The sequence below is a fragment of the Coffea arabica genome, chromosome 5e (assembly GCF_036785885.1).
Source record: "Coffea arabica cultivar ET-39 chromosome 5e, Coffea Arabica ET-39 HiFi, whole genome shotgun sequence".
Lineage (NCBI taxonomy): Eukaryota > Viridiplantae > Streptophyta > Magnoliopsida > Gentianales > Rubiaceae > Coffea > Coffea arabica.
In genome coordinates, this window is record NC_092318.1 from 10,467,893 (window position 1) to 10,486,799 (window position 18,907).

Consider the following 18,907-nt stretch of genomic DNA (forward strand, 5'->3'; position numbering starts at 1 on the left):
TATGTGATAGTAATACTCGCAGGTTATTTAATTAGTTTAATTAGTTACTTAATTAAATGCATTCGGATATGTGGTCAAAAGGGGGTTACAGATGTGAGCATCCAGTTGGATTCTCAGGTCTTGGTGGGAATCCTTCAACATCGTTTGCAGTGTCCGTGGCATGTTCGTGGGGAGGTCCGGCAGATTTGGAGCCTGGTTAGGGACCCTTCTAGGTTTTCTCATTGTTTCAGGGAAGCAAATAAGGTAGCAGATGCGTTGGCTAATGTAGGTGTAGCTCACCCTCATCAAGATGTTCAGCTCTATGAGCACTGGAGTGACTGGCCGCGGCTGGCCCGTGGTGGTATTAGACTCGATAGCATTGGGGTCCCTTCCTTTAGGATGGTGCGAAACTCCTAATCATTGATCATCGGTCCTTTGATCTTTTCTCTGTACCACGACTTGTTTGATGAATAAAAGCGGGGGTGGCGTCCCTTCCCTTTACCGGGGTTAGCCAAAAAAAAAAAAATTTAAATGCATCCATTTCATAAACCCTAAATTCGAAATTTTAAGTATTACCTAACAATATGCCTAATTAGCTCAGCAGTCTCCCAATCACCACCCTTGCTCTTACGTTGGCTGCGAATGTGGGATAAGATGTACGAAAATATTGAATGGGTGGTATGTATTGTTTGGCCCTTGAAGAAGTTAGGGTAGAAAGAGATTAAGAGGGATTGAGAGGAAATGAGTTTGTAGGCCCCTGATGAAGTTCTTAGCACCGGGGAGTAGATAAACTCCTAGATATGCTAAAAAACTCATTTAGAAAATGAGTTTTTTTTATTATTAAACGCATTTCGGAAATAGGTTTTTAGGCCAAAAAACGCATTCATGACATGAGACTTTTTCAAAATAGCGCATTTAACTAATGCGTTATTTAACCATTTTTCCCTATTAAAATAAATTTATAAAAATTAAAATAACGTATTTGAAAATTGCGTTTTTATTTAGAAGAACGCATTCCTTGGATGCGTTTTTCACCCTTTGGGAAGAGATTAAAAAATCGCCACCCTTTGAAAAGTTAATTTAAAAACTCCCTCTTTTTGGAAATTTACTCGTCTTAATCACACCTACACACACGGGTACTGCTATTTGATGAAATCGACGATTTTGAGCTTCGTGACCTCATTTTGCTGACAAGTATGAATTGAAGATGAAGTTTTGTTGCTTGATATGATGGATCACTCCATTAACTCTACCGGATTGGAAAAGCTTTGTTGAATCACTCCATTAACTCTGCTAATCTCAAGCAGCTTTTCACTTCATTAACTCGGCGGGAAAGGGGGAAACTTGGAGAAGAAAAGCAATGGGTTAGAGAGAGAGTCAAGTGTGGACTTGTGTTGGTTTTCTCGATATTTGGACATTTGTTAATGGCCACGTGGTCTTCACCGTCCAAATTGAGTAAATTCGCGTTTTTTGACTAAATGTGGCAAAAAATCGTTAATTCATGTACTCAATGTGTTCTGACAAAAAGTTTAGGGACCAAATGTGTCTTCGTTACAAAGTTTGAGGATGAAAAGTGGATTTTTCCCGTTTAATTTAACTCCTTTTGATTTGGAAACCTACACTGTAACTCCCTGTGGTTTCAACTAATTTGAAAATTGGACGGAAAACATCCAATCTAATGGTTATATGTGAAATATCACTATTGCCCCTATATAAATGAATTCCCTATGGTTTGTCGAATGTTCAATTTAACTCCTTCTAGTTTGAAAAATTGCACTATAACTCCCTGTGATTTCGACTAAATTGAAAATTGAATGGAAAACATCTTAACATATAGTAGGGATAATATTGATATTTCACACAACCGTCAGATTGGATGCTTTCTGTCCAATTTTCAATTTATTCAACACCACAGGGAGTTATAGTGTAGATTTTCAAATTAGAGGAGTTTAATTGAACATTTATCAAACCACAAGGAGTTTTTTTGGTATTTTACCCTTTTTTTTATAAGATGATAATTTCAATCATTTGAAATATAAATCGCCTTTAACATCAAGGATACAAATCTAAGAAACAGTTTCTAGAAGAGACCGTAAAATTTTCCTACTTGTAAAATGATAGAATCACGTCTACCAATGTTGCTATAAACCTTTTGCGATCCATTGCATCAATAATTGTTAATATCGATTATAGGTAATTATATAAAAACCAGCTATAAATATAAACATGAAAACAATTTTCAGCTATAATATGTACTGTCCACCTAAATGTCCGTTTTAATATATCAAGTATTGGCAAATTTTAATCGTGATTATTGAATTGTTTCAAGCCATTGCAATTGTCTACAATTTGTGGAAAACGCCAATTCTGCATCATACCCAAAGAAAACCCACTCTCCATAGAAATGCGAGATTTCCCAGATTTTTGGTTTTATTGGGTACTATAATAAAAATGTATCAAGTACTAGTAATCATAAAATAGAAGGCTTTGGTATGTGCAGATACCTAAACAGTGGACTCTCTTTTTTCAAATTCATTCACCCAAAAGTTGAATCAATATTCAGTAATTAATAATTATAATGGATGAAGCTCATGAGGCAGAGACTGAATGTGTATGCTTCGTGGTTTGCTCCTTAGTTTTGAATTTTTAAAAATTTGGTGTTTGTTGTGGTGATAATTCTTGATTTTGTTCTGCTCAAATATATCTTTGTCGGGAACATATTGCTAAAATTTGGACTGTTACAGAGGTAAACAACTTCCACTGTCTGTCATTCAATTTAACTATTCTCCTAAATCAACCTTTCGAGTGGATGATTAATATCCATGCTAACGTATGTTATTCATTCTTAGGCCCTGTTTTAAAACTTAATTTAGCACTTAAACTTAATAGATTCATATCTTAATATGTTCAGATACGTTTAATAACAAAAAATTGAACATCTGAATTAATTAAGTGGCACTGAATTTTGTAAGCAAAATTTGCTCCTAAAAATAAGTGATAAACTATTCACTTATCACTGTAGACACAAAAAAAAATTTAATTAATTCATTTTATTATTTTCTTTTATTTTTATTTATTTATTATTTATTTCTATTTCATTTTCTAAAAAATCATTTTATCTTATTTGATTTTTATTTAATTGGTTTGTGTTGGAAAATCTAAAAGGAAAAAAAGGAAAAACAAAATGAAAAACATGTAGTTTTTTCAAAAAAAAAAAAATATTTTTTTGCTGCTTCAGCACGCGCGCGTTATCTTTTTCTCATTCGTACCAAAACCAAAGCAATAATACAAGATACTAGCTGGGTTTTGAGAGATCCAAATCCACTTTGGCTTCGGATTTTTCTTGCCATTCAAGCTTTATTCGAACATCTCAGTCTCAAATTCTTATCCAGAGAATAGGTGAAAAATTGATCCTAGGGACCAAAAATGTGGCCACAAAACCCAGATCATCTCAGCCTTTCCTTTGAGGGTTTTGGTCAATTTTGTTCCATTTAAAGGAGTCTTAAGGAGGAGAGGAGGGTAAGAAAAAATGGCAGAAAGGAAGAGACAGGAAAAAGAAAGAAAAACAGAGGAGAGGAAAGGAAATTTTTCTGCAACATTTTTTCGGAAAAGGTTGACTCTTCAACCCTTTTTCGACCTAATTTGCTTCTTCAATATAGCTTCATTTGACAAGCTTTCGATTTCTGCACAATCTAGGAAGTTGGGAGAGCAATTTCATTTAGAAACATTTCACAAAAAACATCTAGAAAGCCTCAAATTCGGCCCCAAAGTTGCTGCCACTCTGTCACTGTGCTTGCTGCAATTTTGCTTGAAGTTTCAACAAATTTGCTTCCCTCACATTTCTCTTGTTATAATCTGATCCAAAATCATCCTCAAGTATTCCCATGACTTTTTCTTACCCTATTCAACGTTCATGCAAGAGATTTGAGTGTGTTTATGAGAGTTTATGTTCAAGAAACTTGGATCTATATTTTTTTTAGAATATTTTGGCTTTTGGGACCTTGTTTGATGTTTATTTGAGTTCGTAACGTCATGCGTTTTGTGTATATATAAAGATCCAGGTTTTAAAGTTTGAAAAATGGGGTTCTAGCAAGATTTCGGCCAATTTGGCCCGAATTTTTCATGTTTTTGGCGGGCCGACCCGTCGAAAGTTTCTTGATTTCTTTTCTTCTATTTTGGCTCCAATTAGTTCTGTTTTGTTTTATTAGGTTTGATCCATTACAGTGTAAATTCGGTGTGTTTTTGGATTTAGACACTGAACTAAGATTTTATTTTTGTTTGGGTTTAGACATGGGCACTGATATTTTAGCCCCACATTTCTTTTAGATTCAGTTTAGTAAAATAAACTGACTGATCCATTCTTTTCTTTGATTTTTTCTTTGGGCCGAAGAGGGTTTGCAGCCCAAGAAATAATATAAAAATGGCCCAAAGTTTATTTCTTGAGAAATCAGAAAAATGAATATTGCAATTAAGTTCCTAATCTTTCAAGTAATTTTGCTATGGCTCTAAGATTTTGAATTTTTCAATTAAGTCCTTAGTTTAATTATATTTTGGTCCCTAAATTTTATACTTTATTCAATTTTGATCCTTTTTAAATTATAATTTGACCTCAAAAAATTTTCAATTTTTGCAATTGAGTCCCTAATGATTTTGATTTCTTAATTATAATTGTTTATCTTCTTTAATTGTTAACCATGTTTCATTTAAATCCATTTAAGTCCCTAATGACTTTGATTTAATTGTTAGGGATTTTGTGTTTATTCATATTTTTTAAAATAATAAAGTGAATTTGCTATATGTTTACATTTTCTTTTAAATTGTTAATTAAATTGGAGCCTTAACCATGGTTTTGGAGTATAAATAGGGCAAACTCTACATCATTTAACCATTGATTTAAGGGAGGTATCCTCTATTATCTTTAAATTATTTTTATATGCCCCTATGTGTTTTTTTATGTATGATTGCATATTTTAAGTACCTTTTCTTTTCTTTTATTCATTTTTTAGCTTTCATTTATTTTATTTAATTTTTGATGATTATTTGGGAGACATTTAAATGTCAAATTGTAATCGATAGGTGACCAAGAAATGTATTTAGTTAGAGCATGTAATAGATATGTTTTATTTTTTTTTCAAAAATATAATTAGTTAAATAAATGTAATAGATAGGTTTATTATTTTTAAAATTCTCTTTTTAGATTGTAGTTAGGGTCTCCAATGTAATAATTAGATCTTATTTGCTTGCATGCTTGTGTATTTATGTGTTTATATATTTTTCGCTTTCTTAGGATTTTTACATTTAGATATTAAGTTTATGTGTTATGTGCTTGATATGGTTTGTGAGGACCCGAAAATTTTCTTATTTTTTAATCTTATTTTACTAGTTTATTTAATTATTTACTTACCCGTTTCCTCCAAATAATTTATTTCAACCATTTTAAATCCATTTACATAGAACGATGTCTCACTTATATTTTAAAATGTCCCGTTAGCAAATTTAATTTTTCAGAGACTTGTCTAGTGAGAAATAGCGAGTACATGTTTTTCGAGACAATATTCGATCCGAAGTGCAATAATCTTAGAGAATTAAGAATGATTAATAGTAGACTAAGAAAAATTAATTGACGGATTAGAGGTGAGTGAGTTCAAAAAATTCGCTTTATCGTGCGCAAATCAGAAGTTCGCGTATTTTGCATTTAATTGACTAAGTGAAGATTTAAAAAACTTATATTAGACTACTAAGAGTGAATAATTATAGTGTTACAGGAATTACATTGGAGAATTAGTGCACTGGTGAAACAAACAAGGGAGAAAAGTGGTAGTACGGGACACTATTCGCGCACTATTCCTAGTTGATTTTTGTTCAACTTTTGGCCACAAATTTAACAAGCTTCCAAGGGAAGATTCATAAAACAAAACCCTTCCCTTCTCTCTCCTTGGAGTCGGCCAAAAACAGCAAAGGAAAAGGAGGAAGAAAGCTTCCCTTCATCTTGCTTAAACTTGCTCCATTTCACTTCCAAATTTGCACCCAACTTCAAAACTAGTTGGAGATTAACATTAGCTTGGTGGAAGACATCATCTAGTGGAAATTTCTTGGAGATTTTGTGGTGAAAATTTCTGGTTTCTTCAAGTGGTAAGAGGTAACCATCAACTCTTGCAATTTCTCCATTTTTCTTCAAGAATCAAGCTTAGATTTCATGGGTTTGACAACCCAAAGCATGAAATAGGTAGAGGACTTGAGGAAACCCATTTTATCTTGTTTTAACTCTAAGCTAGCGGACTTGATGATGCCTTTAGGTAGCTGCCTTGAGGTATAACTAGTTGATTGTGGTTGTTTACGTGTTGTTTGAGATGAATACGGTTAGAAAGTGAAGGAAAAATCGAAGGAAAGTTGGAAGTGCAAGCTGGCCGAATCTGTCCTGTGGTTATCTTGCTTGAATTTCGAATTTTTGTTGGTTGTTTGGCTGTGAAATTGAGTGATATATGTTGTATATTAGGTGTACAAAGTGCCTTGTGAAAATATTTCATTTGGTTGAACAAAACTTGGATTTTCGAAATTGAAAGAAACCTGGAAATGGTAATCTGGGCACCTAAATAGTACCACTTTATTTGAACATATCTCTGTGTGTATAAGTTGAAATTGAGTGCCGTTAGTGGCATTCAAAACTAGACATCCGTACCTTTTGAATGATATAAAAATCACCCGCTAGTTCATTTTGAATCATCCATAGTGAGTCGGCAAAGTTTGCTACCATGTTATGCACATCTGTCCGAGAGGAAATGGGAAGCTGCAACTTGTGGCTTGAATTTGAATTACTTGTGAACTGATTTTGGAAATGTTTTCTTCTGACGAAATGAATTATTTTGAACCTAGTTTTCAATGCCACCAACTATTCTCAATTTCAAGTTGTATTGAGTGAGATATGGCCTGATTTTGAAAGTGCGATAAAGCTGGAAAACTGGAAAGCTTTTCCTTCTTGCTGGCTGACTGGTCTAGTTATTGTGGGATGTTTTATTTAGAAAATTTTGATGTCAATCAACCATCAATGTTTATTAAAGGTTTCTAGGACCTTGGTTTCAAAAATGGATCAAATTTGGACTGATTTCATTGTGCAAAATGTTTGGAAAAGAAATAAAAGCAAGAAGGCAGATTGTCCTTGAAACATTTTTCGAACTTTGGTAGTTTTGTTAACTGCCTTCCCACATGAGTTTTTGTGTGAAATCTGATGGACAGGTAGTCCACTTATGGATATTTAAGTGTACCAAATTTGGTGGAATTTCTATACCATGTCGATACCCAAATAATGCCCCAAAGATGGCTCTTCAAATCTGAAAATTCACTGTTCATGTAGTGAAAACCAACCGACTTTGAACTGTTATATCTTCTTGCTCAAAACTCTGAATTTAGTTCCGTTTGTTGTGTTTGAAACCTTGTTTGGAACTCTTATTGTGTTATGAATTTTAAAGGCTGATTCGTTTTCTATGAATTTTTCCGAATTTTCAAATATCGCCAAAAAAAAGACTGGTTCTGTCTTGCTTGTTCAAATCAGTAACTTGGAGTTGAAAAATGAATGCTTTCTGTTTAGAACCATGTAAAAGTGTCTCCAAGGAACTTTTAACACTTTGGATCTAGTTTCCAATGGTATAAATTTTTCCATTTTTGGACATATGAAACTCAAGTTCTGATTTTACCAATTTTGTCGCGCAAAACTGAAATTCTTGATTTCTTAGAAAATGAACTTTTAAGAACTTTCCATCCTCCTTTGCAATTGTTAGACGGTTTTAGGTGCAATTTAATGATGGAATACACGATTCCATTAGAACTTTAAACCTTCATTTCAAATCTTAATTTTCGAAGGTTAAACCTTTCCTAATGTGTTTTCTTGGTTATTCCACTTTCTTGGTTAATGACATCTTATTTTATACTTAAGGCTTAGAATCTTAGCTTTGATATTTTTTCAATGAAATGAGTGAAGTTTTGGATATGCCTGACTTCATTAGCTTGGAAAAATGTGAATACTCTTTACTTTACAAAGTTTGGACACGAGATTTAAACTTTTGGAAAAAACGAGAACCATTTACTTCTTTTTCTCGATTTTTGTGCCGAAAGTGAAAACGGTGCTATCTTTGGATTTGAGATTTCTTATCACGAATTGAATCAAAGACCACTTTCGATCTCTCTTGAACATTATTTTAACGATTTAGCTAGAAAAGTTTCTTTAATTTAGCTCGAACTTGTGACTTGGAGAGTGAGTAGCGAGAAAATGTCTTTCGTTGTAACTTTAGTCGAGCACCTAGGTAATTATGATTGCACATGTCTCAAGTGGTCACGAAGACGCCGAAGAGCTCGTCCGACAACTCGCTTCACTCTTAACTTGCCCTTGACTTGTGATGAGTATCAAGTGCATGTTAAATGCTTACGTGATTGAGATGTTAATTATACAAGTGAGGCGAAGGTGTACTTTATCGCCCTCGTCCGCTCTCTCTTTTAATTACGTGATACTTGTTACATGAATACATATGTTTGGAAATTGTACATGGATATGTTTAACTTGTGAGCTCTGAGTGAATGCATGTACCACACCAATTCGGGTGAGAGGTACCTCTCATACCATCTCAATGCTATAAGCGGTTCTCTAAACGATAGCATGTACCACCCCAATTCGAGTGGGAGATATCTCTTATATTGACTTAGAACCATAAATAATTCTGAACGGATATATGTACCACACCAATTCAGGTGGGAGGTACCTCTCATACCGTCTCATCGCTAGAATCTGTCATCTGAGCGGTAGCATGTAGCACACCAATTCGGGTGAGAGGTACCTCTCATGTCGACTCAGAACCATAAACAATGATTGGTTATTTTACATATAATTGGTAATTGTGCATGAATATGTTTTACTTGTGAACTTTGAGCAAATGTATGTAGCACACCTTGTTCGGGTGAGAGGTGCGTCTCATACCGTCTCAGTGCAATAATTAGTTCTCGGAATGATAGCATGTATCACACCGATTCGGGTGGGAGGTACCTCTCATGTCGACTCAGAACTCTAAAAAAAATTCTAAACTGATTGGAGCGATGTCTTCTCGACCACTTATACTTCTGGGGGGTGTCCCAATCCATTGGCCAACTATGTAACTCGAGCCGACGAGACCTCCCGTAACCTTATTGAGTGTGTATATTTTAAATTGTGAATTACTTGAATGTTATAGCTTTATTTCACGCATAAGTGCTATTGCTACTTGATTATGTGTTTGCATGTTTTTCTTGGCCTCACTGAGCGTTAGTTCATCTCATTCCATTTGTTATTCTTTAACAGGAGAGTGATGTGAAAGAAACGATTGGAAGAAAGTAGTGAAGGCCAATCTTTTGTATAGTTTGATATTTTGTAATTGATTTTTGGGAATTGTGAGATTTGGAATTCAATGTAATTGACTTGAGATTTGTACCCTTGGATGTACTTGTGCAATGAAATATTATAGTCGTATTATTTTGGAATTTTAGATGTAATCATTGGAACTGGTTTGTTTATCATTTAAGGATTGTAGTGAGTCTCGGCGAGAGTTGGGCAGGCGATCCGCCAAACTCTTTGGTTCACCTTATGGGGAGGTGGGGTCGTCACAGTTAGTATCAGAGTTTAGATTTCAGATCTTTGTAGTGTATCTTAAACTTAAAAGTTTAGGATGCCGGACTGTGGGATTTGATTGTGTATTAAGTGCAATATGACCTTAGTGCTTGATGTTTTAGCGAGTAATATTGAAGTGTTTGTGTTTAATTAAAGTGAAGTGCTTGATGTTTTAGCGAATGATGGGATTTGGTATCGTGGATTCTTCTAATTCTGTCCCTAACTAGACTTATGATTTCTTTTTTTTTATCCCGCCTAAGATAGTAGGGGTGGTGCACGCCGTGAGACCTTTCATAATTGCTAGTATGTACTCCTATATTTTCTGGCACTTAGTTGCCTATACCCTATATTTGATACTATTAACTCGTTGTATGCACCTTGACATGTGACATGACTTCTAACTTATGTAAGTATCTATGCTTTGATTTAAAGTATTCATGCAATGTGTACATATTTTTCAATTCATGTGCTTATATTTTCATCTTTTACTACGCGTTTAGAATCCTACTAAATGGATCGGTGAGAACATGAACGGGGACATGGGCGTGGGTTTCGGCAACCCAAAACTCTAGGAATGAAGGGAATGATCAAGCGGCTATGGCCCTTAACCGCATAACCGATGTTTTCGAGCGTTTAGCTAAGCGCCAAGGCCCAGAGCCAGTTAACCAGTCTAGGAATCAAGAGAGGGGTGAGGATAAAGTCCTAGAGCGATTCTTGAAATTCACTACACCTAGGTTTCACGGAGGGTCTGATTCCGAGGTAACAAAAAATTGGTTTGGAGAGTGAGTAGCGAGAAAATGTCTTTCGTTGTAACTTTAGTCGAGCACCTTGGTAATTATGATTGCACATGTCTCAGGTGGTCACGAAAACGCCGAAGAGCTCGTTCGACAACTCGCTTCACTCTTAACTTGCCCTTGACTTGTGCTGAGTGTCAAGTGCATGTTAAATGCTTACGTGATTGAAATGTTAATTGTACAAGTGTTATATATGATACGTAAACTCGCCGAGGCGGGAGTGTACTTTATCGCCCTCGTCCTCTCTCTCTTTTAATTGCGTGATATTTGTTACATGAATACATATGTTTGAAACTTGTACATGAATATGTTTAACTTGTGAGCTCTGAGTGGATGCATGTACCACACCAATTCGGGTGGGAGGTATCTCTCATACCATCTCAGTGCTATAAACGGTTTTCTAAATGATAGCATGTACCACTCCAATTCGGGTGGGAGATACCTCTTATGTCGACTTAGAACCATAAACAATTCTGAACGGATGTATGTACCACACCAATTCAAGTGGGAGGTACCTCTAATACCGTCTTAGCGCTATAATCGGTCCTCTGAGCAGTAGCATGTAGCACACCAATTCAGGTCGGCTCAGAACCATAAACAATGATTGGTAATTGTACATATAATAGGTAATTATACATGAATATGTTTTACTTGTGAACTCTGAGCGGATGTATGTAGCACACCCTATTCGGGTGGGAGGTGTGTCTCATACCGTCTCAGTGTAATAATTAGTTCTCGGAACGATAGCATGTACCGCACCGCTTCGGATGGGAGGTAACTCTTATGTGAACTCAGAACTATAAAAAAAATTCTAAATCGATTGGAGCGATGTCTTATCGACCACTTATACTTCTGGGGGGTGTTCCGATCCATTGACCAACTGTGTAACTCGAGCTGACGAAACCTCTCGTAACCTTATTGAGTGTGTATATTTTAAATTGTGAATTGCTTGAATGTTATAGCTTTATTTCTCTCATAAGTGCTATTGCTACTTGATTATGTGTTTGCATGTTTTTCTTAGTCTCACTGAGCGTTAGCTCATCCCATTCCATTTGTTATTTTTTAAAAGGAGAGTGACGTGAAAGAAGCGATTGGAAGAAACTAGTGAAGGTTAGTCTTTTGTATAGTTTGGTATTTTGTAATTGACCTTTGGGAATTGTGAGATTTGGAACTCGATGTAGTTGACTTGAGATTTGTACCGTTGGATGTACTTGTGCAATTAAATATTATAGTCGTATTATTTTGGCATTTTAGATGTAATCATTGGAACTGGTTTGTTTATCATTTAAGGATTGTAGTGAGTCTCGGCGAGAGTTGGGCAGGCGATCCGCCAAACTCTTTGGTTCGCCTTATGGGGAGGTGGGGTCGTCACAGTTAGTATCAGAGTTTAGATTTCAGATCTTTGTAGTGTATCTTAAACTTAAAAGTTTAGGATGCCGGACTGTGGGATTTGATTGTGTATTAAGTGCAATATGACCTTAGTGCTTGATGTTTTAGCGAGTAATATTGAAGTGTTTGTGTTTAATTAAAGTGAAGTGCTTGATGTTTTAGCGAATGATGGGGTTTGGTATCATGGATTCTTCTAATTCTGTCCATACCTAGGCTTATGATTTCTTTTTTTGATCCCGCCTAAGATAGTAGGGGTGGTGCACGCCGTGAGACCTTTTATATATTGCTCGTATGTACTCCTATATTTTGTGGCACATAGTTGCCTATACCCTGTATTTGATACTATTAACTCGTTGTATGCACCTTGACTTCTAACTTATGTAAATATCTATGCTTTGATTTAAAGTGCTCATGCAATGTGTACATATTTTTCAATTTATGCGCTTATATTTTCATCTTTTATTATGTGTTTAGAATCCTACTAAATGGATCGGCGAGTACATGAACGGGGGCATGAGCGTGGGTTTCGACAATCCCGCACTCACGAGAGAGGTGAGGGATCTGCGACTGGACCAAATCAAAACTCTAGGAATGAAGGGAATGACCAAGTGGCTACGGCCCTTAACCGCATAACCGATGTTTTCGAGCACTTAGTTGAGCGCCAAGACCCAGAACTAGTTAACCAGTCTAGGAATCAAAAGAGGGGTGAGGATAGAGCCCTATAGCGATTCTTGGAATTTACTTCACCTAGATTTCAAGGAGGGTCTGATTTCGAGGTAGCAGAAAATTGGTTTGAGAGGATGGTTGAGATTTTTGCTGCTTTAGATTATGCCGAGAAAAGACAAGTGAATTTTTCCATTTTCCAGTTTGAGGGAGCGGCGGCACGCTCGTGGTGGAATATTGTAAGGGCAAAATGGAAAAGAGAACAAACACCTTGGATTTGGATTTGAGAGGGAATTTAATGTCAAGTTCATCCTGCCAATTATACAAGAAAAGAGGAAGGATGACTTTATTAAGTTGAAACAAGGATTACTAAGTGTGGCAGAGTATGAGGAGCGGTTCACTAAACTTTTCAAATTTGCCCCTGAGCTAGTGAGCGCAAAAGAATAAGGAGGTTTATTCAAGGATTAAACGTAGAAATCCAAGAATATGGTGCAGCCGCCCAGATCACCACTTTTACGGATGTCTTGGATAAGGCACAGAGGGTAGAGAATGCTAAATCTCAATTTAAGGTCTTTCATGCTAGAAAGAGGGGTAAATCAAGCGATACCCCTGACCAGTCAGAGAGATCTACCCAACCCCTTAAAATGGGAAAAAGGGGCTGGAGGAATGAAAATGCCTGAAAAACCTGGAGAAACTCCATCAAGCGATGTCCCGCCAAAAGGAAATCAGGGTAGGTGAGGTCAATAAAAGGAAAATTCTCAAATTGGTCAAGTCGTGACTCCTCACGTACCTTGTGGATACTGTGGCAAAATTAACCATACTGAGACCGAGTACTAAAGAAATCAAGGAAAATGTCTGAGGTACGGTAGTACCGAGCATAAGTTTTCGAATTGCGTTAGAGCTTCTAAGGGAGGAGAAAATTCTCAACAACCTGCTAGGTCCGCTGTAAATCAGCTGAGTGCCTGAAGGAGTGATTAATACTAATGATTGTAAGAGGGATCCTAGTAGTGGAAACTCTACGAGTAGGGATGGATCTGACCCCACTCGACAAATAGGGATTGTAGTTTTACCCTAAGTTAGACAGGCACTTTTAGAGGTTGTAATCCTTTGTATAGGGGATGATATCCTTTTGTTGTTTTGCATATTGCGACATAGCACGTTTCGCTATGATCTTATTGTTTCCCCTTTCTTTTGGAATGATTTGATAAAGCTATCCTAACTCGATGTAACTATTATGATATTTTATAATATATGAAAAATCTACTTTGCTTTAATTAATTTTACCGCATATATGTTTATTTAATTTGTTGTTCCACACTTTTAAACCTGTTATAAGATCATGAACAGCACCTGAGGATAATTTTGAAAATTTTGAGAGAGCACCAACTTTTGTTACGGTCTATAAGTGTGAGTTTGAATGGGAGAAGTAGGACTTAATGAGAATTGTTATATAAAGAAAGACTGGTAAAGATTTTTGCTCGAAAAGTGAAGGAGTTAAGACGCAAGCAAAACCCCTAGTGGAGGTCTTATGGAGAAATCATGAAATGGGGAAAAGCGACTTAGGAAGTAGACGAAATAATCCAGAAGAAATATCCGGAGTTTGTTCCTAGACCAAAATATGAATTTCGAGGACGAAATTCTTTTAAGGGGGGAAGGATGTGAGGACCCGAAATTTTTTTTATTTTTTTTATCTTATTTTACTGGGTTATTTAATTATTTATTCACCCGTTTTCTCCGAATAATTTATTTCAACAATTTTAAATCCATTTACATAGAACGATGTCTCACTTATATTTTTAAAACGTTCCGTTAGCAAATTTAATTTTTCGGAGGCTCGTTTAGTGAGAAATAGCGAGTACACATTTTTAGAAGCAGTATTCGATCCGAGAGTGTAATAATCTTGGAGAATTAAGAATGATTAATAGTAGACTACGAAAAGTTAATTTACGGATTAGAGGTGAGTGTGTTCAAAAAATTTCATTTTATCGCGCGCGAATCGGAATTTCGCGTATTTCGCGTCGAATCGACTAAGTGGAGATTTAAGAAACTTATATTAGACTACTAAGAGTGACTAATTATAGTGTTGAAGGAATTATATTTGAGAATTAGTTCACTAGTGAAACAAACAAGGGAGAAAAGTGGTAGTACGGGACACTATTCACGCACTATTCCTAATTGACTTTTGTACAATTTTTGGCCTCAAATTTAACAAGCTTCCAAGGGAAGATTCATAAAACAAAACCCTTCCCTTCTCTCTCCTTGGAGTCGGCTGAAAACAGCAAAGGAAAAGGAGGAAGAAAGCTTCCCTTCATCTTGCTTAAACTTGCTCCATTTCACCTCTACATTTGCACCCAACTTCAAAACTATTTGGAGATTAACTTTAGTTTGGTGGAAGACATTATCTAGTGGAAATTTCTTGGAGACTTTGTGGTGAAAATTTTTTGTTTCTTCAAGTGGTAAGAGGTAACCATCAACTCTTGCAATCTCTCCATTTTTCTTCAAGAATCAAGTTTAGATTTCATAGGTTTGACAACCCAAAGCATGAAATAGGTAGAGGACTTGAGGAAACCCATTTTATCTCATTTTAACTCTAATCTAGCGGACTTGATGGTGCCTTTAGGTAGCTGCCTTGAGGTGTAACTAGTTGATTGTGGTGGTTTATGTATTGTTTGTGATGAATACGGTTAGAAAGTGAAGGAAAAATCGAAGGAAAGTTGGAAGTGTAAGCTGGCCAAATCTGTCATGTGGTTATCTTGCTTGAATTTCAAATTTTTGTTGGTTTTTTGGCTGTGAAATTGAGTGATATATGTTTTATATTGTGTGTACAAAGTGCCTTGCGAAAATTATTTCATTTGGTTGAACAAAACTTGGATTTTCGAAATTGAAAGAAACCTGGAAATGGTAATCTGGGCACCCGAACAGTACCAATTTATTTGAACATATCTCTGTGTGTATAAGTTGAAATTGAGTGCCGTTAGTGGCGTTTAAAATTAGACATCCGTAATTTTCTAACGGTATAAAAATCACCTGCTAGTTTATTTTGAGTCATCCGTAGTGAGTCGGCAAAGTTTGCTGCCCTGTTATGCACATCTGTCCGAGAGGAAATGAGAAGCTGCAACTTGTAGCTTGAATTTGAACTACTTGTGAATTGATTTTGGAAATATTTTCTTCTGATGAAATGAATTATTTTGTACCTAGTTTTCAATGCCACCAACTATTCTCAATTTCAAGTTGTATTGAGTAAGATTTGGCCTGATTTTGAAAGTGCGATAAAGTTGGAAAACTGGAAAGCTTTTCCGTCTTGCTGGCCGGCTGGTCTAGTTGTTGTGGGATGTTTTATTTCAAAAATTTTGATGTCAATCAACCATCAATGTTTATTAAAGGTTTCTAGGATCTTGGTCACAAAAATGGATCAAATTTGGACTGATTTCATTGTGGAAAATGTTTGCAAAAGAAATAAAAGCAAGAAGACAGATTGTCCTTGAAACATTTTTTGAACTTTGGTAGTTTTGTTAACTGCCTTCCTACATGATTTTTTGTGTAAAATTTGATGGAGAGATAGTCCACTTATGGATGTTTAAGTGTACCAAATTTAGTAAAATTTCAATACCATGTCGATACCCAAATAATGCCCCAAAAATGGCTCTTCAAATCTGAAAATTCGCAGTTCATGTAGTGAAAATCAACCGACTTTGAACCGTTATATCTTGTTGCTCAAAATTCTGAATTTAGTTCCATTTGTTGTGTTTGAAACCTTGTTTGGAACTCTTATTGTGTTATGAATTTTAAAGGCTGATCATTTTCTATGAATTTTTTCAAATTTTCAAATATCGCCAAAATAAAGACTGGTTCTGTCTTGCTTGTTCAAATTAGTAACTTTGACCAGAAAAATGAATACTTTCTGTTTGGAACCATGTAAAAGCGTTTTCAAGGAACTTTTAGTAATTTGGATCTAGTTTCCAATGGTATAAACTTTTCCATTTTTGGACATACGAAACTCAAGTTCTGATTTTACCAATTTTGTCGCACAAAACTGAAATTCTTGATTTCTTAGAAAATGAACTTTTAAGAACTTTCCATCCTCCTTTGCAATTGTTGGACGGTTTTAGGTGTAATTTCATGATGGAATACACGGTTCCATTAGAACATTAAACCTTCATTTCAAATCTTAATTTTCGAAGGTTAAACCTTTCCTAATGCATTTTCTTGGTTATTCCACTTTCTTGGTTAATGACACCTTATTTTATACTTGAGCCTTGGAATCTTAGGTTTGATATTTTTTCGATGAAATTAGTGGAGTTTTGGATATGCTTAACTTCATTAGCTTGAAAAAATGTGAATACTCTTTACTTTACAAAGTTTGGACACGAGATTTAAAGTTTTGGAAAAAACAAGAACCATTTACTACTTTTTCTCGATTTTTGTGCCGAAAGTGAAAACGGTGCTATCTTTGGATTTGAGATTTCTTATCAGGAATTGAATCAAAGACCACCTTCGATCTCTCTTGAACATTATTTTAACGATTTAGCTAGAAAAGTTTCTTTAATTTGGTTCGAACTTGTGACTTGGAGAGTGAGCAGTGAGAAAATGTCTTTCGTTATAACCTTAGTCGAGCACCTAAGTAATTATGATTGCACATGTCTCAGGTGGTCACGAAGACGCCGAAGAGCTCGTTCGACAACTCGCTTCACTCTTAACTTGCCCTTGACTTGTGGTGAGCGTTAAGTGCATGTTAAATGCTTACGTGATTGAAATGTTAATTGTACAAGTGTTATACATGATACGTAAACTCGCTAAGGCGAGGGTGTACTTTATCGCTCTCGTCCTCTCTCTCTTTTAATTACGTGATACTTGTTACATGAATACATATGTTTAAAAATTGTACATGAATATGTTTAACTTGTGAGCTCTGAGTGGATGCATGTACCACACCAATTCGGGTGGGAGGTACCTCTTATACCATCTCAGTGCTATAAGCGGTTCTCTAAACGATAACATGTACCACTCCAATTCGGGTGGGAGATACCTCTTATGTTGACTTAGAACTATAAACTATTCTGAACGGATGTATGTATCACACCAATTCAGGTGGGAGGTACCTCTCATACCGTCTCAGCGCTATAATCGGTCCTCTGAGCAGTAGCATGTAGCACACCAATTTGGGTGGGAGATACCTCTCATGTTGACTCAGAACCATAAACAATAATTGGTAATTGTACATATCATTGGTAATTGTACATGAATATGTTTTACTTGTGTACTCTGAGCGGATGTATGTAGCACACCCTATTCGGGTGGGAAGAGCGTCTCATACCGTCTCAATGCAATAATTAGTTCTCGGAACGATAGCATGTACCGCACCGTTTCGGGTGGGAGGTAACTCTCATGTCGACTCAGAACTATAAAAAAAAATTCTAAATTGATTGGAGTGATGTCTTATCGACCACTTATACTTCTGGGGGGTGTCCCGATCCATTGGCCAACTGTGTAACTCGAGCCAACGAGACCTCCCATAACCTTATTGAGTGTGTATATTTTAAATTGTGAATTACTTCAATGTTATAGCTTTATTTCTCTCATAAGTGATATTGCTACTTGATTATGTGTTTGCATGTTTTTCTTAGCCTCACTGAGCGTTAGCTCATCCCATTCCATTTGTTATTCTTTAACAGGAGAGTGACGTGAAAGAAGCGATTGGAAGAAACTAGTGAAAGCTAGTTTTTTGTGTAGTTTGGTATTTTATAATTGTCCTTTGGGAATTGTGAGATTTGGAACTCGATGTAGTTGACTTGAGATTTGTACCCTTGGATGTACTTGTGCAATTAAATATTATAGTCGTATTATTTTAGCATTTTAGATGTAATCATTAGAACTGGTCTATTTTTCATTTAAGGATTGTAATGAGTCCCGGCGAGAGTTGGGCAGGCGGTCCGCTGAACTCTTTGGTTCGCCTTATGGGGAGGTGGGGTCGTTATAGTTGGTATCAGAGCTTACATTTCAGATCTTTGTAGTGTATCTTAGGTTTAAAAGTTTAGGATGCCGGACTGTGGGATTTGATTGTGTATTAAGTGCAATATGACCTTAGTGCTTGATGTTTTAGCGAGTAATATTGAAGTGTTTGTGTTTAATTAAAGTGAAGTGCTTGATGTTTTAGCGAGTAATATTGAAGTGTTTGTGTTTAATTAAAGTGAAGTGCTTGATGTTTTAGCGAATGATGGGGTTTGGTATCGTGGATTCTTCTAATTCTGTCCCTAACTAGGCTTAAGATTTCTTTTTTTGATCCCGCCTAAGATAGTAGGGGTGGTGCACGCCATGAGACCTTTTATATATTGCTCGTATGTACTCCTATATTTTGTGGCACTTAGTTGCCTATACCCTGTATTTGATACTATTAACTCGTTGTATGCACCTTGACTTCTAACTTATGTAAATATCTATACTTTGATTTAAGGTG